Genomic DNA, 22,713 nt, shown 5'->3' with positions numbered 1-22,713 from the left:
CACACTTTCACTAGGGCTAACACACTCTCACTGGAGCTAACACACTCTCACTAGGGCTAACACACTTTCACTTGGGCTAACACACTTTCACTGGAGCTAACACACTCTCACTAACTCTCACTAGGGCTAACACTTTCACTGGGGCTAACACACTCTCACTAGGGCTAACACACTCTCACTGGGGCTAACATACTCTCACTGGGGCTAACACACTCTCATTGGGGCTAACACACTCTCACTGGGGCTAACACACTCACTGGGGCTAACACTCTCACTGGGGATAACACACTTTCACTGGGGATAACATACTCTCACTGGGGATAACACATTCTCACTGGGGATAACACACTCTCACTAGGGCTAACACACTCTCACTGGGGATAACACACTCTCACTCGGGCTAACACTCTCACTCAGGCTAACACACTCTCACTAGGGCTAACACACTCTCACTGGGGCTAACACACTCTCACTGGGGAGAACACACTCTCACTAGGGCTAACACACTCTCACTGGGGCTAACACCACTTTCACTGGGGCTAACACACTCTCACTGGAGCTAACAGACTTTCACTGGGGCTAACACACTCTCACTGGAGCTAACACTCTCACACACTCTTACTGGGGCTAACACTCTCACTGGGGCTAACACACTCTCACTCGGGCTAACACACTCTCACTAGGGCTAACACACTCTCACTGGGGCTAACACACTCTCACTAAGGCTAACAACCTCTCACTAAGGCTAACACACTCTCACTAGGGCTAACACACTCTCACTAGGGCTAACACACTTTCACTGGAGTTAACACACTCTCACTAACTCTCAATGGGGCTAACACACTTTCACTGGGGCTAACACACTCTCACTCGGGCTAACACACTCTCACTGGGGCTAACACACTCTCACTGGGGATAACACACTCTCACTAGGGCTAACACACTCTCACTGGGGCTAACACCTCTTTCACTGGGGCTAACACACTCTCACTGGAGCTAACAGACTTTCACTGGGGCTAACACACTTTCACTGGAGCTAACACTCTCACACACTCTTACTGGGGCTAACACTCTCACTGGGGCTAACACACTCTCACACGGGCTAACACACTCTCACTAGGGCCTACACACTCTCACTGGGGCTAACACACTCTCACTAAGGCTAACACCCTCTCACTGGGGCTAAAACACTCTCACAAGGGCTAACACACTCTCACTAAGGCTAACACACTCTCACTGGGGCTAACACACTCTCACTGGGGCTAACACACTCTCACTCGGGCTAAAACACTCTCACGAGGGCTAACACACTCTCACTAAGGCTAACACACTCTCACTAAGGCTAACACACTCTTACTAAGGCTAACACACTCTCACTAAGGCTAACACACTCTCACTAAGGCTAACACACTCTCACTAGGGCTAAAACACTCTCACAAGGGCTAACACACTCTCACAAGGGCTAACACACTCTCACAAGGGCTAACACACTCTCACTAGGGCTAACACGGGTAGCAGGGCGGCAGGGTAGCCTAGTGGTTAGAGCGTTGGACTAGTAACCGAAAGGTTGGACTAGTAACCGAAAGGTTGCAAGTTTGAATCCCCGAGCTGACAAGGTACAAGTCTGTCGTTCTGCCCCTGAACTGGCAGTTAACCCACTGTTCCTAAGCCATCATTGAAAATAATAATTTGTTCTTAACTGACTTGCCTAGTAAAATAAAGGTAAAAAATAAATACATTTAAAAAATTTAAAACACACTTTCACACACTCCCTTTAACCCTTACACATTCACACACACTCTGTGCAGTCATAGGTTGGTCATGATTTTGTGTTGTTTTTCTGTCATATACAGCCCACAATGTTAGTCAGTTTACCAGCACTGTATTACTCAAAAGCATAAATTGATGAGTGCTGACAGACAAAACAAACACAACCAGATCATCATCCTCTGAAAAAAGCTACCAGGTTAGCTTGGTCCCAGATATCTATGTGAAGATGTTATCGGGTTCATGGTGGGGTGTGTGGTGGCGGCAGGATGAGGGGTTTGGTGCGCCAGTGGGGAGATCTGTGTCCGGGCCTCCGGGGTGGAGGAGGGTGTAGACGGAAGGTGTAGACTGAGAGACGGTACCTGGAATGTTGCTGGGGTCAAGGTGAACTCCGTTGCCATGGGAAAAGTGTGTCATTTGACGCGTTGGTGACTCCACCGGGTCGGTCCGCTCTGCTGAAGGAGTTCACACACACACACACAGAGGCGAGAAATGTCCCCTAGCACCCTCAACACTGGAGGGTTAGGGGGTTGGAGTCTACGCTACCCATTTTCTACCCATTGGAGCTAGATAGATAGATAGATAGATAGATAGATAGATAGATAGATAGATAGATAGATAGATAGATAGATAGATAGATAGATAGATAGATAGATAGATAGATAGATAGATAGATAGATAGATATCACACACCCACACTGGGCCCTGGTCGTTAGTTTGTTATTACATAGATGAATTCTAACTGTAGACACAGACATTATGAGCCCCTCCCATATTTGCATATATGTAAGCGTTTCATTCGTTCCATAATTTTGTTTATTTATTTATTATTTTATTTATTTATTTATTATTTTATTCATTTATTTACTTTCTGGTGGTGGCGTTGTGTTTTATTTGTTTCCTGTGGAAGCACACACACACACACACACACACACACACACACACACACACGCACACACTCAGACCCTCAGCCTCTGCTGGCTCTGCAGACATATTTATATGTGATATGTATATTGCACACATTTATATAGCTGTCAGGTTTGGGTCCACGAGGGGTGGCGTTGCGCGGGGAAGCATTTCCCTGACGCGCGCTGATAGATGGGCTAGCCGGGCCTGCGCAACGCTTTATTGAGTTTGCTGTGATTATCCCTCTCAGACATCCATATACACACCAGCCAGCCTGTCAGAGAGAGAGAGGGAGAGGGAGGGGGGTTAGGTGATGGAGGGAGAGAGGGAGAGGAAGAAAGTGAGGGGGATTAGGTGATGGAGAGAGGGAGGGAGGGAGGGAGGTAGGTTATGGAGGGAGGGAGGTTAGAGAGGGAGGGAGGTAGGTTATGGAGGGAGGGAGGTTAGGGAGGGAGGTAGGGAGGTAGGTTATGGAGGGAGGGAGGTTGGAGAGGGAGGATGGGAGGTAGGTTATGGAGGGAGGGAGGTTAGAGAGGGAGGGAGGGAGGGGGGGAGGGAGGTTATGGAGGGAGGGAGGTTAGGGAGGGAGGGAGGTAGGTTATGGAGGGAGGGAGAGAGGGAGGTTATGGAGGGAGGGAGGGAGGGAGGGAGGGAGGGAGGGAGGGAGGGAGGTGGTAGTGAAGGGACAAAGTTCCTTCAGGTAGGTTATGGAGGGAGGGAGGGAGGGAGGGAGGGAGGGAGGGAGGGAGGGAGGGAGGGAGGGAGGGAGGGAGGGAGGGAGGGAGGTTAGAGAGGGAGGGAGGTTAGGGAGGGAGGTTAGGGAGGGAGGGTGGTAGGTTATGGAGGGAGGGAGGGAGGTTAGGGAGGGAGGGAGGTTATGGAGGGAGGGAGGTTAGGGAGGGAGGTTAGGGAGGGAGGGAGGTTAGGAAGGGAGGTTAGGGAGGGAGGGAGGGAGGGAGGGAGGGAGGGAGGGAGGGAGGGAGGGAGGGAGGGAGGGAGGTTAGAAGATGGTAGTGAAGGGACAAAGTTCCAGGGAAAGAGATGGAGGGAGACGATGAGAGAGATGGAGGGTGTAGGAGAAAAGAGAGGCAGGGAGGATGATGAGTGGTGGTTGGAAGGGGAAAACAAAGTGATGGGTAGAAAGAGGGAGGGGCGCGAGAGAAGGAAGGGCTGTGTGTGTCTAATGAAGAAAACTAGAAGAGAGAGTATCATTACAACACATGATCTAGTGTTGTTGAACACACTATCAGGGTTAATGTTTTGTTTCAGTGTTGTTGAACACACTATCAGGGTTAATGTTTTGATTCAGTGTTGTTGAACACACTATCAGGGTTAATGTTTTGACCCAGTGTTGTTGAACACACTATCAGGGTTAATGTTTTGATTCAGTGTTGTTGAACACACTATCAGGGTTAATGTTTTGATTCAGTGTTGTTGAACACACTATCAGGGTTAATGTTTTGTTTCAGTGTTGTTGAACACACTATCAGGGTTAATGTTTTGATTCAGTGTTGTTGAACACACTATCAGGGTTAATGTTTTGATTCAGTGTTGTTGAACACACTATCAGGGTTAATGTTTTGACCCAGTGTTGTTGAACACACTATCAGGGTTAATGTTTTGATTCAGTGTTGTTGAACACACTATCAGGGTTAATGTTTTGTTTCAGTGTTGTTGAACACACTATCAGGGTTAATGTTTTGATTCAGTGTTGTTGAACACACTATCAGGGTTAATGTTTTGATTCAGTGTTGTTGAACACACTATCAGGGTTAATGTTTTGACCCAGTGTTGTTGAACACACTATCAGGGTTAATGTTTTGACCCAGTGTTGTTGAACACACTATCAGGGTTCATGTTTTGACCCAGTGTTGTTGAACACACTATCAGGGTTAATGTTTTGTTTCAGTGTTGTTGAACACACTATCAGGGTTAATGTTTTGACCCAGTGTTGTTGAACACACTATCAGGGTTAATGTTTTGACCCAGTGTTGTTGAACACACTATCAGGGTTAATGTTTTGTTTCAGTGTTGTTGAACACACTATCAGGGTTAATGTTTTGACCCAGTGTTGTTGAACACACTTCAGGGTTAATGTTTTGATTCAGTGTTGTTGAACACACTATCAGGGTTAATGTTTTGACCCAGTGTTGTTGAACACACTATCAGGGCTAGTGTTGTTGAACACACTATCAGGGTTAATGTTTTGTTTCAGTGTTGTTGAACACACTATCAGGGTTAATGTTTTGTTTCAGTGTTGTTGAACACGCTATCAGGGTTAATGTTTTGACCCAGTGTTGTTGAACACACTATCAGGGTTAATGATTTGACCCAGTGTTGTTGAACACACTATCAGGGTTAATGTTTTGTTTCAGTGTTGTTGAACACACTATCAGGGTTAATGTTTTGATTCAGTGTTGTTGAACACACTATCAGGGTTAATGTTTTGTTTCAGTGTTGTTGAACACGCTATCAGGGTTAATGTTTTGACCCAGTGTTGTTGAACACACTATCAGGGTTAATGTTTTGTTTCAGTGTTGTTGAACACACTATCAGGGTTAATGTTTTGTTTCAGTGTTGTTGAACACACTATCAGGGTTAATGTTTTGTTTCAGTGTTGTTGAACACACTATCAGGGTTAATGTTTTGACCCAGTGTTGTTGAACACACTATCAGGGTTAATGTTTTGACCCAGTGTTGTTGAACACACTATCAGGGTTAATGTTTTGTTTCAGTGTTGTTGAACACACTATCAGGGTTAATGTTTTGACCCTGTGTTGTTGAACACACTATCAGGGTTAATGATTTGACCCAGTGTTGTTGAACACGCTATCAGGGTTAATGATTTGACCCAGTGTTGTTGAACACACTATCAGGGTTAATGTTTTGTTTCAGTGTTGTTGAACACACTATCAGGGTTAATGTTTTGATTCAGTGTTGTTGAACACACTATCAGGGTTAATGTTTTGACCCAGTGTTGTTGAACACACTATCAGGGTTAATGATTTGACCCAGTGTTGTTGAACACGCTATCAGGGTTAATGATTTGACCCAGTGTTGTTGAACACGCTATCAGGGTTAATGATTTGACCCAGTGTTGTTGAACACACTATCAGGGTTAATGTTTTGACCCAGTGTTGTTGAACACACTATCAGGGTTAATGATTTGACCCAGTGTTGTTGAACACGCTATCAGGGTTAATGATTTGACCCAGTGTTGTTGAACACACTATCAGGGTTAATGATTTGACCCAGTGTTGTTGAACACACTATCAGGGTTAATGTTTTGACCCAGTGTTGTTGAACACACTATCAGGGCTAATGTTTTGTTTCAGTGTTGTTGAACACACTATCAGGGTTAATGTTTTGTTTCAGTGTTGTTGAACACACTATCAGGGTTAATGTTTTGATTCAGTGTTGTTGAACACACTATCAGGGTTAATGTTTTGACCCAGTGTTGTTGAACACACTATCAGGGTTAATGTTTTGACCCAGTGTTGTTGAACACACTATCAGGGTTAATGTTTTGACCCAGTGTTGTTGAACACACTATCAGGGTTAATGTTTTGACCCAGTGTTGTTGAACACACTATCAGGGTTAATGATTTGTTTCAGTGTTGTTGAACACGCTATCAGGGTTAATGTTTTGACCCAGTGTTGTTGAACACACTATCAGGGTTAATGATTTGTTTCAGTGTTGTTGAACACGCTATCAGGGTTAATGTTTTGACCCAGTGTTGTTGAACACACTATCAGGGTTAATGTTTTGACCCAGTGTTGTTGAACACACTATCAGGGTTAATGATTTGTTTCAGTGTTGTTGAACACGCTATCAGGGTTAATGTTTTGACCCAGTGTTGTTGAACACACTATCAGGGTTAATGATTTGTTTCAGTGTTGTTGAACACGCTATCAGGGTTAATGTTTTGACCCAGTGTTGTTGAACACACTATCAGGGTTAATGTTTTGTTTCAGTGTTGTTGAACACACTATCAGGGTTAATGTTTTGACCCAGTGTTGTTGAACACGCTATCAGGGTTAATGTTTTGTTTCAGTGTTGTTGAACACACTATCAGGGTTAATGTTTTGTTTCAGTGTTGTTGAACACACTATCAGGGTTAATGTTTTGACCCAGTGTTGTTGAACACACTATCAGGGTTAATGTTTTGACCCAGTGTTGTTGAACACACTATCAGGGTTAATGATTTGACCCAGTGTTGTTGAACACACTATCAGGGTTAATGTTTTGTTTCAGTGTTGTTGAACACACTATCAGGGTTAATGTTTTGACCCAGTGTTGTTGAACACACTATCAGGGTTAATGTTTTGTTTCAGTGTTGTTGAACACACTATCAGGGTTAATGTTTTGACCCAGTGTTGTTGAACACACTTCAGGGTTAATGTTTTGATTCAGTGTTGTTGAACACACTATCAGGGTTAATGTTTTGACCCAGTGTTGTTGAACACACTATCAGGGCTAGTGTTGTTGAACACACTATCAGGGTTAATGTTTTGTTTCAGTGTTGTTGAACACACTATCAGGGTTAATGTTTTGTTTCAGTGTTGTTGAACACGCTATCAGGGTTAATGTTTTGACCCAGTGTTGTTGAACACACTATCAGGGTTAATGATTTGACCCAGTGTTGTTGAACACGCTATCAGGGTTAATGATTTGACCCAGTGATGTTGAACACGCTATCAGGGTTAATGATTTGACCCAGTGTTGTTGAACACACTATCAGGGTTAATGTTTTGTTTCAGTGTTGTTGAACACACTATCAGGGTTAATGTTTTGATTCAGTGTTGTTGAACACACTATCAGGGTTAATGTTTTGTTTCAGTGTTGTTGAACACGCTATCAGGGTTAATGTTTTGACCCAGTGTTGTTGAACACACTATCAGGGTTAATGTTTTGTTTCAGTGTTGTTGAACACACTATCAGGGTTAATGTTTTGTTTCAGTGTTGTTGAACACACTATCAGGGTTAATGTTTTGTTTCAGTGTTGTTGAACACACTATCAGGGTTAATGTTTTGACCCAGTGTTGTTGAACACACTATCAGGGTTAATGTTTTGACCCAGTGTTGTTGAACACACTATCAGGGTTAATGTTTTGTTTCAGTGTTGTTGAACACACTATCAGGGTTAATATTTTGACCCTGTGTTGTTGAACACACTATCAGGGTTAATGATTTGACCCAGTGTTGTTGAACACGCTATCAGGGTTAATGATTTGACCCAGTGTTGTTGAACACACTATCAGGGTTAATGTTTTGTTTCAGTGTTGTTGAACACACTATCAGGGTTAATGTTTTGATTCAGTGTTGTTGAACACACTATCAGGGTTAATGTTTTGACCCAGTGTTGTTGAACACACTATCAGGGTTAATGATTTGACCCAGTGTTGTTGAACACGCTATCAGGGTTAATGATTTGACCCAGTGTTGTTGAACACGCTATCAGGGTTAATGATTTGACCCAGTGTTGTTGAACACACTATCAGGGTTAATGTTTTGACCCAGTGTTGTTGAACACACTATCAGGGTTAATGATTTGACCCAGTGTTGTTGAACACGCTATCAGGGTTAATGATTTGACCCAGTGTTGTTGAACACACTATCAGGGTTAATGATTTGACCCAGTGTTGTTGAACACACTATCAGGGTTAATGTTTTGACCCAGTGTTGTTGAACACACTATCAGGGCTAATGTTTTGTTTCAGTGTTGTTGAACACACTATCAGGGTTAATGTTTTGTTTCAGTGTTGTTGAACACACTATCAGGGTTAATGTTTTGATTCAGTGTTGTTGAACACACTATCAGGGTTAATGTTTTGACCCAGTGTTGTTGAACACACTATCAGGGTTAATGTTTTGACCCAGTGTTGTTGAACACACTATCAGGGTTAATGTTTTGACCCAGTGTTGTTGAACACACTATCAGGGTTAATGTTTTGACCCAGTGTTGTTGAACACACTATCAGGGTTAATGATTTGTTTCAGTGTTGTTGAACACGCTATCAGGGTTAATGTTTTGACCCAGTGTTGTTGAACACACTATCAGGGTTAATGATTTGTTTCAGTGTTGTTGAACACGCTATCAGGGTTAATGTTTTGACCCAGTGTTGTTGAACACACTATCAGGGTTAATGTTTTTACCCAGTGTTGTTGAACACACTATCAGGGTTAATGATTTGTTTCAGTGTTGTTGAACACGCTATCAGGGTTAATGTTTTGACCCAGTGTTGTTGAACACACTATCAGGGTTAATGATTTGTTTCAGTGTTGTTGAACACGCTATCAGGGTTAATGTTTTGACCCAGTGTTGTTGAACACACTATCAGGGTTAATGTTTTGTTTCAGTGTTGTTGAACACACTATCAGGGTTAATGTTTTGACCCAGTGTTGTTGAACACGCTATCAGGGTTAATGTTTTGTTTCAGTGTTGTTGAACACACTATCAGGGTTAATGTTTTGACCCAGTGTTGTTGAACACGCTATCAGGGTTAATGTTTTGTTTCAGTGTTGTTGAACACACTATCAGGGTTAATGTTTTGTTTCAGTGTTGTTGAACACACTATCAGGGTTAATGTTTTGACCCAGTGTTGTTGAACACACTATCAGGGTTAATGTTTTGACCCAGTGTTGTTGAACACACTATCAGGGTTAATGTTTTGACCCAGTGTTGTTGAACACACTATCAGGGTTAATGTTTTGTTTCAGTGTTGTTGAACACACTATCAGGGTTAATGTTTTGACCCAGTGTTGTTGAACACACTATCAGGGTTAATGTTTTGTTTCAGTGTTGTTGAACACACTATCAGGGTTAATGATTTGACCCAGTGTTGTTGAACACACTATCAGGGTTAATGTTTTGACCCAGTGTTGTTGAACACACTATCAGGGTTAATGTTTTGACCCAGTGTTGTTGAACACACTATCAGGGTTAATGATTTGTTTCAGTGTTGTTGAACACGCTATCAGGGTTAATGTTTTGACCCAGTGTTGTTGAACACACTATCAGGGTTAATGATTTGTTTCAGTGTTGTTGAACACGCTATCAGGGTTAATGTTTTGACCCAGTGTTGTTGAACACACTATCAGGGTTAATGTTTTGTTTCAGTGTTGTTGAACACACTATCAGGGTTAATGTTTTGACCCAGTGTTGTTGAACACGCTATCAGGGTTAATGTTTTGTTTCAGTGTTGTTGAACACACTATCAGGGTTAATGTTTTGACCCAGTGTTGTTGAACACGCTATCAGGGTTAATGTTTTGTTTCAGTGTTGTTGAACACACTATCAGGGTTAATGTTTTGTTTCAGTTTTGTTGAACACACTATCAGGGTTAATGTTTTGACCCAGTGTTGTTGAACACACTATCAGGGTTAATGTTTTGACCCAGTGTTGTTGAACACACTATCAGGGTTAATGTTTTGACCCAGTGTTGTTGAACACACTATCAGGGTTAATGTTTTGTTTCAGTGTTGTTGAACACACTATCAGGGTTAATGATTTGACCCAGTGTTGTTGAACACGCTATCAGGGTTAATGTTTTGATTCAGTGTTGTTGAACACACTATCAGGGTTAATGTTTTGACCCAGTGTTGTTGAACACACTATCAGGGTTAATGTTTTGTTTCAGTGTTGTTGAACACACTATCAGGGTTAATGTTTTGTTTCAGTGTTGTTGAACACACTATCAGGGTTAATGTTTTGTTTCAGTGTTGTTGAACACACTATCAGGGTTAATGTTTTGTTTCAGTGTTGTTGAACACGCTATCAGGGTTAATGATTTGACCCAGTGTTGTTGAACACACTATCAGGGTTAATGTTTTGACCCAGTGTTGTTGAACACACTATCAGGGTTAATGTTTTGTTTCAGTGTTGTTGAACACACTATCAGGGTTAATGTTTTGACCCAGTGTTGTTGAACACACTATCAGGGTTAATGTTTTGTTTCAGTGTTGTTGAACACACTATCAGGGTTAATGTTTTGACCCAGTGTTGTTGAACACACTATCAGGGTTAATGTTTTGACCCAGTGTTGTTGAACACACTATCAGGGTTAATGATTTGACCCAGTGTTGTTGAACACACTATCAGGGTTAATGATTTGACCCAGTGTTGTTGAACACACTATCAGGGTTAATGATTTGACCCAGTGTTGTTGAACACACTATCAGGGTTAATGTTTTGTTTCAGTGTTGTTGAACACACTATCAGGGTTAATGATTTGACCCAGTGTTGTTGAACACACTATCAGGGTTAATGTTTTGATTCAGTGTTGTTGAACACACTATCAGGGTTAATGATTTGACCCAGTGTTGTTGAACACACTATCAGGGTTAATGTTTTGATTCAGTGTTGTTGAACACACTATCAGGGTTAATGATTTGACCCAGTGTTGTTGAACACACTATCAGGGTTAATGTTTTGACCCAGTGTTGTTGAACACACTATCAGGGTTAATGTTTTGTTTCAGTGTTGTTGAACACACTATCAGGGTTAATGATTTGACCCAGTGTTGTTGAACACACTATCAGGGTTAATGATTTGACCCTGTTTTTATTTTTAAAGTAGAAACTTCACGGATTCTCTCATAATTCTGCAGGAACAGAGAAATTTACAATTGACTTATTCATCTCTCTTTCCTTACTTTTATTTATTGCTCTCTCTCTCTCTCCTTCCCCCCTCCCTCTCTCCCCTCGCTTTCACTCTCCCCCCTCTCTCTTTCTCTCTCCCCCTCCCCCTCCCTCTCTCTCTCTCTATCTCTCTCTGTGTGTCAGTGTTGGTATCCAGGGAGGATGAATTTAGTAGCAGGCTAAGTAGCAGGGCTGGTTTCCGTGGTTGCACAGCCCTACGCTACGCAACGCTCGCCACTGACCCACTCGCTGTATGCATGCTGCTGGAGAATAGTGAGTCACGCACATACACACACACACACACACACGTACACACACACTGACACGCGCACACACACACACACACACACATCGACACATATGCACAGTGTGCCTCATGTCCTTGATATGGACAGGAAGTGACTGATTGTATTTCTGTGCTCGCACCTGTCGTTGACTCAGCTCCTCTACCAAACACACACTCCCCCAGGGCAGAACGTCCCTCCCTCCTACTCTCCCTCTACACACCAGTGGGTCTTAAACAAGTAAGCCCCTCCGCCCTCCAGCCCTAATTGAACTCTGACCCTCTCACAGAGCCTGGCCTGGGGCAACACCACAGGAAAATAGAGAGACTGTGTGTGATGTGATTTATATGAGTATTTTAGTAGTATTGGGGGGAGGGGTTAAGTATATATATATTGAATGTGAAGTCTGGATGAAGATGATGACTAATTTAGAAGGAGATTGAACTGAAGAGCGATTGTTTATAAAAAATATTGTTGCCATTTGTTATGAGAAAGTCACTAAACTGCACTTAATTAATGGATCAAAATAATAACTGCTATGTGTAAAGTTGTTGCAAATCCCAAGAATGTCCAGATAAACCCCACAATCTTAAACCGCTGTCTTAAATGCTAGGTAAGATGTGCATGCAGACACACAACACTGTCATGATTGAGTTGCAGGAATAATGTTATGTTTATGATGGATTACACATCTCTCTGAATCTTTCTCCCTCTCTTCCTCTAACTGAGTATAGGGGGGGGGGGGGGGGGAATCAGTAATCTAAGTGCTTAAACAAATTCTACTCACCTAATGGAATAGCATCCCCCCCACCCCCCCACCCCCCTTCTGACTCTGATACATTTTTAAATGTACTAATAAAATGGATACATTTCTCAAAACAAAAACATTCATTCTTAACCAATCACATTAAAGATGTTGTTACCCGGACGACCTGACCACGCCTGACCGGCACCGCTATCGCAGGCAATCAGAATCCATCTGTGACCTCCCTCTCTTTTGCTCACACACACACACACACACACACACACACACACGCACACACACACACACACACACACACACACACACACACACACACAGGATATGCTGTTTCTTGTCTCTTTTCTTCCCAAGCTCAGTTTTCGCAATTCCATTCCTATTGGCCCCTCTCTCCTCTGCTCTTCTCTACCTTTCCTCCTCTCCTTTGCTCTTTTCCCCCTCTCCTCCTCTCCCCCCTCTCCTCCGCCCCCCCCTTCTCCTCCGCTCCTCTGCTCTCCTCCCTTTTTCCTCCTCTCCTCCCCCTCTCCTCCTCTCCTCTGCTCTCCTCCTCCTCTCCTCTGCTCTCCTCCTCCTCTCCTCTGCTCTCCTCCCCCTCTCCTCCTCTCCTCCCCTTTCCTCTTCTCCTCTGCTCTCCTACTCCTCTCCACACACTCTCCTCCCCCTCTCCTCCTCTCCTCCCCCTTTCCTTATCTCCTCTGCTCTCCTCCCCCTCTCCTCCTCTCCTCCCCCTTTCCTCTTCTCCTCTGCTCTCCTCCTCCTCTCCACACACTCTCATCCCCCTCTCCTCCTCTCCTCCTCTCCTCCCCCTCTCCTCTACTCTCATCCCCCTCTCCTCCTCTCCTCTCCTCTCATCCCCCTCTCCTCCTCTCGTCCCATCCACCCTCTTATAGTAGAGCTGTAATAAAACATACATGATGAATAACAGCTGTCAGTGATGAAATCTTGCGTGTGTGTGTATGCGTCTGCGTATTGGTAGATGTGTGTGTGTGTTTATTTCCCCTGTGTGTGTGATCCTTGTGCGTTGGCTTGCTCTCTTGGCATCAGTTGGCCCTTAGTCTCAGGCCTCCATCCATCACCGTCTGTAGGCCCAACTCAAGCCGGCCCCTGCCCCAGCAGCCTTCAACCTGCCTGGGGAAGCTCTCTACCCAGCCCCCAGGCTCCACACAGAGCCCCAAAGGCCTGGCAGAGAGTAATGGAGCGGAGCATGGCCCTGACCAGAGGGGTTAGACACTCAGGGGCACACACAAAAACACACAGACCAGCAGGACCCCTGTCTAACCAGCTGCACTGGACATAGAGAGGGAGAGGAACGGAAGAACAGAGGCAGAGGGGAGGGAGGTAGACAACTCCTAATAGGCATTACTAATGAAGCAGGACCTAATAAAGGGGGTTTTGTAACATGTACTGCTTTAGTTGTGTTGCATCTGTTTCAATATAGTTATTGTTTGTTTGTGAATCTGTGTGTGTAACTCTCTCTCTCCCCTCTCTCTCTCTCTCTTTTTTTTCTCTCTCTCTCTCTCTCTTTCTCTCTCTCTCTCTCTCTCTCTCTCTCCCTCTCTCTCTCTCTCTTTCTCTCTCTCTCTCTCTCTCTCTCTCTCTCTCTCTCTATATATATTCCTCTCTATCTCTCTCTTTTTTTGTCTCTCTCTCTCTCTCTCTCTCTCTCCCCCTCCTCTCTCTATCTCTCTCTTTTTTCTCTCTCTCTCTCTCTCTCTCCCCCCCTCTCTCTCTCTCTCTCTCAATTCAATTCAATTCAATTCAATTCAAGGGCTTTATTGGCATGGGAAACATGTGTTAACATTGCCAAAGCAAGTGAGGTAGACAACATACAAAGTGAATATATAAAGTGAAAAACAACAAAAATTAACAGTAGACATTACACATACAGAGGTTTCAAAACAGTAAAGACATTACAAATGTCATATTCTATATATATATATATATATACAGTGTTTTAACAATATACAAATGGTTAAAGGACACAAGATAAAATAAATACGCATAAATATGGGTTGTATTTACAATGGTGTGTGTTCTTCACTGGTTGCCCTTTTCTCGTGGCAACAGGTCACAAATCTTGCTGCTGTGATGGCACACTGTGGAATTTCACCCAGTAGATATGGGAGTTTTTCAAATTTGGATTTGTTTTCGAATTCTTTGTGGATCTGTGTAATCTGAGGGAAATATGTATCTCTAATATGGTCATACATTGGGCAGGAGGTTAGGAAGTGCAGCTCAGTTTCCACCTCATTTTGTGGGCAGTGAGCACATCTCTCTCTCTATCTCTCTATCTCTCTCGCTCTCTTTTTCTCTCTGAGGGTTAGTGGTCGTTAGGGTTGATCCTTGGCCCAGAGGGTTGGGCTGATATTAAAGGCCTAAATGATGCTATTCATTATGTTGGAAACAGAGGGGGGCAGAGTGTGTGAGGTAGGTGAGGGGAGCTGTGAGGGTGTGTGTGTCAGCTGTTATATTGCTTTTTTCCTTTATGTTTTTTATCATTGCGATCGATTGGTTTGAGAGCAGGACGGCGTTTAGGTTTTTATCTATAATCACCATGGCGATTAATCTCGCTGGTCTTCGCTCACACCGACACTCCGACCATGTATGGCATCGATTATACACACACACACACACACACACACACACACACACACAAACACACAACAGGTAAACATACACACACACATAACAGATAAACACACACACAGATAACCACCCTTACTGACAACACAACCAGCATCCCTCACTGCCACACACTCTCACACACACACACTCCCAAACACTGACACACACTCTCACACACACACACTGTCAATCACTGACACACACTCTCACACACACACACTCTCACACACACACACACACTCTCTCAATCACTGACACACACTCTCAATCACTGACACACACTCTCACACACACACACACACTCTCAATCACTGACACACACTCTCAATCACTGACACACACTCTCAATCACTGACACACACTCTCACACACTCTCACACACTCTCACACATACACACACACACACACACACACACTCTCAATCACTGACACACACTCTCAATCACTGACACACACACTCTCAATCACTGACACACACACTCTCACGCACACACACTCTCAATCACTGACATACACACTCTCAATCACTGACACACACACTCTCACACACACACACACACTCAATCACTGACACACACACTCTCACACACACACACACACTCTCAATCACTGACATACACATATATACTGTAACACGTGCCATCTCTCCTGAGGTCAGCTTAGCCCTTTAGAGTGTGTAATAACGTCCTGCTGTGTGTTCCGGCATGTGTCTCTTTCTCCTTGAAGGGCCAGTGGATCTGTGTGTTGATCTGTGTGTGGATCTGTGTGTTGATCTGTGTGTTGATCTGTGTGTTGATCTGCGTGTTGATCTGTGTGTTGATCGATATGTTGATCTGTGTGTTGACCTGTGTGTTGATCTGTGTGTTGATCTGTGTGTTGATCTGTGTGTGGATCTGTGTGTTGATCTGTGTGTTGACCTGTGTGTTGATCTGTGTGTTGATCTGTGTGTTGATCTGTGTGTTGACATGTGTGTTGATCTGTGTGTTGATCTGTGTGTTGACCTGTGTGTTGATCTGTGTGTTGATCTGTGTGTTGATCTATGTGTTGACCTGTGTGTTGATCTGTGTGTTGATCGATATGTTGATCTGTGTGTTGACCTGTGTGTTGATCTGTGTGTTGATCTGTGTGTTGATCTATGTGTTGACCTGTGTGTTGATCTGTGTGTTGATCAGTATGTTGATCTGTGTGTTGGCCTGTGTGTTGATCTGTGTGTTGATCTGTGTGTTGATCTGTGTGTTGATCTGTGTGTTGATCTGTGTGTTGACCTGTGTGTTGATCGGTATGTTGATCTGTGTGTTGATCTGTGTGTTGAACTGTGTGTTGATCGGTGTGTTGATCTGTGTGTGGATCTGTGTGTTGATCTGTGTGTTGATCGGTATGTTGATCTGTGTGTTGACTTGTGTGTTGATCTGTGTGTTGATCTGTGTGTTGATCTATGTGTTGACCTGTGTGTTGATCTGTGTGTTGATCTGTGTGTTGATCGGTATGTTGATCTGTGTGTTGATCTGTGTGTTGATCGGTATGTTGAGCGGTGTGTTGATCTGTGTGTTGATCTGTGTGTTGATCTATGTGTTGACCTGTGTGTTGATCTGTGTGTTGATCGGTATGTTGAGCGGTGTGTTGATCTGTGTGTTGATCTGTGTGTTGATCTGTGTGTTGATCGGTGTGTTGATCGTTGTGTTGATCTGTGTGTTGATCTGTGTGTTGATCTGTGTGTTGAACTGTGTGTTGATCTGTGTGTTGACCTGTGTGTGGATCTGTGTGTTGATCTGTGTGTTGATCTGTGTGTTGAACTGTGTGTTGATCTGTGTGTTGATCTGTGTGTTGACCTGTGTGTGGATCTGTGTGTTGATATGTGTGTTGATCTGTGTGTTGAACTGTGTGTTGATCTGTGTGTTGACCGGTGTGTTGATCTGTGTGTTGATCGGTATGTTGATCTGTGTGTTGATCTGTGTGTTGATCTGTGTGTTGATCTGTGTGTTGACCTGTGTGTTGATCGGAATGTTGATCTGTGTGTTGATCTGTGTGTTGAACTGTGTGTTGATCGGTGTGTTGATCTGTGTGTGGATCTGTGTGTTGATCTGTGTGTTGACCTGTGTGTTGATCTGTGTGTTGATCGGTATGTTGATCTGTGTGTTGACTTGTGTGTTGATCTGTGTGTTGATCTGTGTGTTGATCTATGTGTTGACCTGTGTGTTGATCTGTGTGTTGATCGGTATGTTGATCTGTGTGTTGACCTGTGTGTTGATCTGTGTGTTGATCTGTGTGTTGATCGGTATGTTGAGCGGTGTGTTGATCTGTGTGTTGATCTGTGTGTTGATCTGTGTGTTGATCGGTGTGTTGATCGTTGTGTTGATCTGTGTGTTGATCTGTGTGTTGATCTGTGTGTTGAACTGTGTGTTGATCTGTGTGTTGACCTGTGTGTGGATCTGTGTGTTGATCTGTATGTTGATCTGTGTGTTGAACTGTGTGTTGATCTGCGTGTTGATCTGTGTGTTGACCTGTGTGTGGATCTGTGTGTTGATCTATGTGTTGATCTGTGTGTTGAACTGTGTGTTGATCTGTGTGTTGACCGGTGTGTTGATCTGTGTGTTGATCGGTATGTTGATCTGTGTGTTGATCAGTGTGTTGATCGGTATGTTGATCTGTGTGTTGACCGGTGTGTTGATCTGTGTGTTGATCGGTATGTTGATCTGTGTGTTGATCGGTGTGTTGATCGGTGTGTTGATCTGTATGTTGAACTGTGTGTTGATCTGTGTGTTGATCTGTGTGTTGAACTGTGACTGATATACTGTACCCTCCTGCTGCTGTGGCATATGACCCATCTTTCTCCCCTGTGGGGCAGTCGAAATGTTGCAGTCTGACCCCTAACCTTTGACCCCTAACCCTCTCTCTCTCTCTGTCTCTCTGTGCAGGTGCCAACCCCCTGCAGACCAATGCCTTAGGACACACAGCCAGCGCCTACGCCAAGGAGGCGGGAGTAGGAGTAGGAAGCTACAACCAGCCTCCTCGGCACGAGTCAGCACCTCCACCCTGGAAACATCTGCACCCCCCCACTGGGAGACACACACACCACACACCACACACATACACACCCCACCACACACCACACACCCGACCACACACCACACACATACACTCCACACATACACACCCCACCACACACCACACACATACACACACCACACACATACACACATACACACACACCACACACATACAGACACACCACACACATACACGCATACACACACACACCACACACATACACACACACCACACACATACACACACACACACCACACACCACACACCACACACCACACACATACACACACACCCCACCGCACACCACACACATACACATACACATACACACCCCACCCCACACCACACACCACACACATACACACATACACACACACCACACACATACAGACACACCACACACATACACGCATACACACACACACCACACACATACACACACACCACACACATACACACACACACACCACACACCACACACCACACACATACACACACACCCCACCGCACACCACACACATACACACACACATACACACCCCACCACACACATACACACACATATACACACACACACATACACACCCCACCACACACACACACACACACACACACACACACACACACACACCACACTGGGGAAAAACACAAGCACACACAGATGTAGACACCCCAGTGGGAAGTGATAGGGGAGTGAAAGGGGAGTGACAGAGGAGTGACCGGTGAGTGACCAGGGAGTGACCGGTGAGTGACCAGGGGAGTGACAGGGGAGTGACCGGGGAGTGACGGGGAGTGATAGGGGAGTGACGGGGGAGTGACCGGGGAGTGACGGGGGAGTGACCGGGGAGTCACGGGGGAGTGACCGGGGAGTGACGGGGGAGTGACGGGGAGTGACGGGGAGTGACCGGGGAGTGACGGGGAGTGACCGGGGAGTGACAGGGGAGTGACCGGGGAGTGACAGGGGAGTGACGGGGAGTGACGGGGAGTGACAGGGGAGTGACCGGGGAGTGACAGGGGAGTGACGGGGAGTGACGGGGAGTGACAGGGGAGTGACGGGGAGTGACAGGGGAGTGACGGGGAGTGACCGGGGAGTGACGGGGAGTGACGGGGAGTGACCGGGGAGTGACGGGGAGTGACCGGGGAGTGACAGGGGAGTGACAGGGGAGTTAGAGGGAGTGACAGGGGAGTGACGAGGAGTGACCGGGGAGTGACAGGGAAGCAACAGGGGAGTGACCGGGGAGTGACAGGGAAGCAACAGGGGAGTGACCGATGAGTGACCGGGGAGTGACAGGGGAGTGACCGGGGAGCGACAGGGGAGCGACAGGGGAGTGACAGGGGAGTGACCGGGGAGTGACAGGGGAGTGACCGGGGAGTGACCGGGGAGTGACAGGGGAGTGACCGGGGAGTGACAGGGGAGCGACAGGGGAGTGACAGGGGAGTGACCGGGGAGTGACTGTGGAGTGACAGGGGAATGACCGGGGAGTGACCAGGGAGTGACTGTGGAGTGACAGGGGAATGACCAGGGAGCGACAGGGGAGCGACAGGGGAGTGACAGGGGAGTGACCGGGGAGCGACAGGGGAGTGACAGGGCAGTGACAGGGGAGTGACCGGGGAGTGACAGGGGAGTGACCGGGGAGTGACAGGGGAGTGACAGGGGAGCGACAGGGGAGTGACAGGGGAGTGACCGGGGAGTGACTGTGGAGTGACAGGGGAATGACCGGGGAGTGACCAGGGAGTGACTGTGGAGTGACAGGGGAATGACCGGGGAGCGACAGGGGAGTGACAGGGGAGTGACCGGGGAGCGACAGGGGAGTGACAGGGGAGTGACCGGGGAGTGACAGGGGAGCGACAGGGGAGTGACAGGGGAGTGACCGGGGAGTGACTGTGGAGTGACAGGGGAATGACCGGGGAGTGACCAGGGAGTGACTGTGGAGTGACCGGGGAGCGACAGGGGAGTGACAGGGAGTGACGGGGAGTGACAGGGGAGTGACGGGGAGTGACAGGGGAGTGACGGGGAGTGACCGGGGAGTGACGGGGAGTGACGGGGAGTGACCGGGGAGTGACGGGGAGTGACCGGGGAGTGACAGGGGAGTGACAGGGGAGTGAGAGGGAGTGACAGGGGAGTGACGAGGAGTGACCGGGGAGTGACATGGAAGCAACAGGGGAGTGACCGGGGAGTGACAGGGAAGCAACAGGGGAGTGACCGGGGAGTGACAGGTGAGTGACAGGGGAGTGACCGGGGAGCGACGGGGAGTGACCGGGGAGTGACGGGGAGTGACCGGGGAGTGACAGGGGAGTGACAGGGGAGTCAGAGGGAGTGACAGGGGAGTGACGAGGAGTGACCGGGGAGTGACAGGGAAGCAACAGGGGAGTGACCGGGGAGTGACAGGGAAGCGACAGGGGAGTGACCGATGAGTGACCGGGGAGTGACAGGGGAGTGACCGGGGAGCGACAGGGGAGCGACAGGGGAGTGACAGGGGAGTGACCGGGGAGTGACAGGGGAGTGACCGGGGAGTGACAGGGGAGTGACCGGGGAGTGACAGGGGAGCGACAGGGGAGTGACAGGGGAGTGACCGGGGAGCGACAGGGGAGTGACAGGGCAGTGACAGGGGAGTGACCGGGGAGTGACAGGGGAGTGACCGGGGAGTGACAGGGGAGCGACAGGGGAGTGACAGGGGAGTGACCGGGGAGTGACTGTGGAGTGACAGGGGAATGACCGGGGAGTGACCAGGGAGTGACTGTGGAGTGACAGGGGAATGACCGGGGAGCGACAGGGGAGCGACAGGGGAGTGACAGGGGAGTGACCGGGGAGCGACAGGGGAGTGACAGGGCAGTGACCGGGGAGTGACAGGGGAGTGACCGGGGAGTGACAGGGGAGCGACCGGGGAGCGACCGGGGAGTGACAGGGGAGTGACCGGGGAGTGACAGGGGAGTGACCGGGGAGTGACAGGGGAGCGACAGGGGAGTGACAGGGGAGTGACCGGGGAGTGACTGTGGAGTGACAGGGGAATGACCGGGGAGTGACCAGGGAGTGACTGTGGAGTGACCAGGGAGTGACTGTGGAGTGACCGGGGAGCGACAGGGGAGCGACAGGGGAGCGACAGGGAGTGACGGGGAGTGACAGGGGAGTGACGGGGAGTGACAGGGGAGTGACGGGGAGTGACCGGGGAGTGACGGGGAGTGACGGGGAGTGACCGGGGAGTGACGGGGAGTGACCGGGGAGTGACAGGGGAGTGACAGGGGAGTGAGAGGGAGTGACAGGGGAGTGACGAGGAGTGACCGGGGAGCGACAGGGGAGCGACAGGGGAGTGACAGGGGAGTGACCGGGGAGCGACAGGGGAGTGACAGGGCAGTGACAGGGGAGTGACCGGGGAGTGACAGGGGAGTGACCGGGGAGTGACAGGGAAGCGACAGGGGAGTGACAGGGGAGTGACAGGGGAGTGACGGGGAGTGACAGGGGAGTGACGGGGAGTGACAGGGGAGTGACGGGGAGTGACCGGGGAGTGACGGGGAGTGACGGGGAGTGACCGGGGAGTGACGGGGAGTGACCGGGGAGTGACAGGGGAGTGACAGGGGAGTGAGAGGGAGTGACAGGGGAGTGACGAGGAGTGACCGGGGAGTGACATGGAAGCAACAGGGGAGTGACCGGGGAGTGACAGGGAAGCAACAGGGGAGTGACCGGGGAGTGACAGGTGAGTGACCCGGGAGTGACAGGGGAGTGACCGGGGAGCGACAGGGGAGCGACAGGGGAGTGACAGGGGAGTGACCGGGGAGTGACAGGGGAGTGACCGGGGAGTGACCGGGGAGTGACAGGGGAGTGACCGGGGAGTGACAGGGGAGTGACCGGGGAGTGACAGGGGAGCGACAGGGGAGTGACAGGGGAGTGACCGGGGAGTGACTGTGGAGTGACAGGGGAATGACCGGGGAGTGACCAGGGAGTGACTGTGGAGTGACAGGGGAATGACCGGGGAGCGACAGGGGAGCGACAGGGGAGTGACAGGGGAGTGACCGGGGAGCGACAGGGGAGTGACAGGGGAGTGACCGGGGAGTGACAGGGGAGTGACCGGGGAGTGACAGGGGAGCGACCGGGGAGCGACCGGGGAGTGACAGGGAGTGACCGGGGAGTGACAGGGGAGTGACCGGGGAGTGACAGGGGAGCGACAGGGGAGTGACAGGGGAGTGACCGGGGAGTGACTGTGGAGTGACAGGGGAATGACCGGGGAGTGACCAGGGAGTGACTGTGGAGTGACAGGGGAATGACCGGGGTGCGACAGGGGAGCGACAGGGGAGTGACCGGGGAGTGACCGGGGAGTGACAGGGGAGTGACCGGGGAGTGACAGGGGAGTGACCGGGGAGTGACAGGGGAGCGACAGGGGAGCGACCGGGGAGTGACAGGGGAGTGACCGGGGAGTGACCAGGGAGTGACTGTGGAGTGACAGGGGAATGACCGGGGAGTGACCAGGGAGTGACTGTGGAGTGACAGGGGAATGACCGGGGAGTGACCAGGGAGTGACTGTGGAGTGACAGGGGAATGACCGGGGAGTGACAGGGGAGTGACTGGTGCTATTATCTCTTAGGGGTGTAAAGGCTGTTCCAGACTAGTGGAGGTTAAAAGGGGTTCAGCAGAACTAGTGTTGGTTGATGTGTTTAAGGATGAGGCAGTGGTATGCACAATCCCAAAT

General features: G+C 48.0%; 1 pseudogene across 1 annotated transcript in view; it reads left to right on the top strand.

Annotated features, from left to right (window-relative positions):
* The window catches only part of LOC110507945 (uncharacterized), a 101,084-nt pseudogene that overhangs the window by 31,979 nt on the left and 46,392 nt on the right, over positions 1-22,713 (top strand). Inside the window, exons 6-7 of the transcript XR_016492502.1 lie at positions 13,444-13,580; positions 17,899-17,963. The product of XR_016492502.1 is annotated as an uncharacterized LOC110507945 (transcript). The remainder of the gene's footprint in view (positions 1-13,443; positions 13,581-17,898; positions 17,964-22,713) is intronic.

The sequence above is a fragment of the Oncorhynchus mykiss genome, chromosome 27, assembly GCF_057628025.1.
Source record: "Oncorhynchus mykiss isolate SJ-2025 chromosome 27, ASM5762802v1, whole genome shotgun sequence".
Lineage (NCBI taxonomy): Eukaryota > Metazoa > Chordata > Actinopteri > Salmoniformes > Salmonidae > Oncorhynchus > Oncorhynchus mykiss.
Note: the sequence above shows the minus strand (reverse complement) of the source record. Positions and strands in the feature narration are given on the sequence as shown.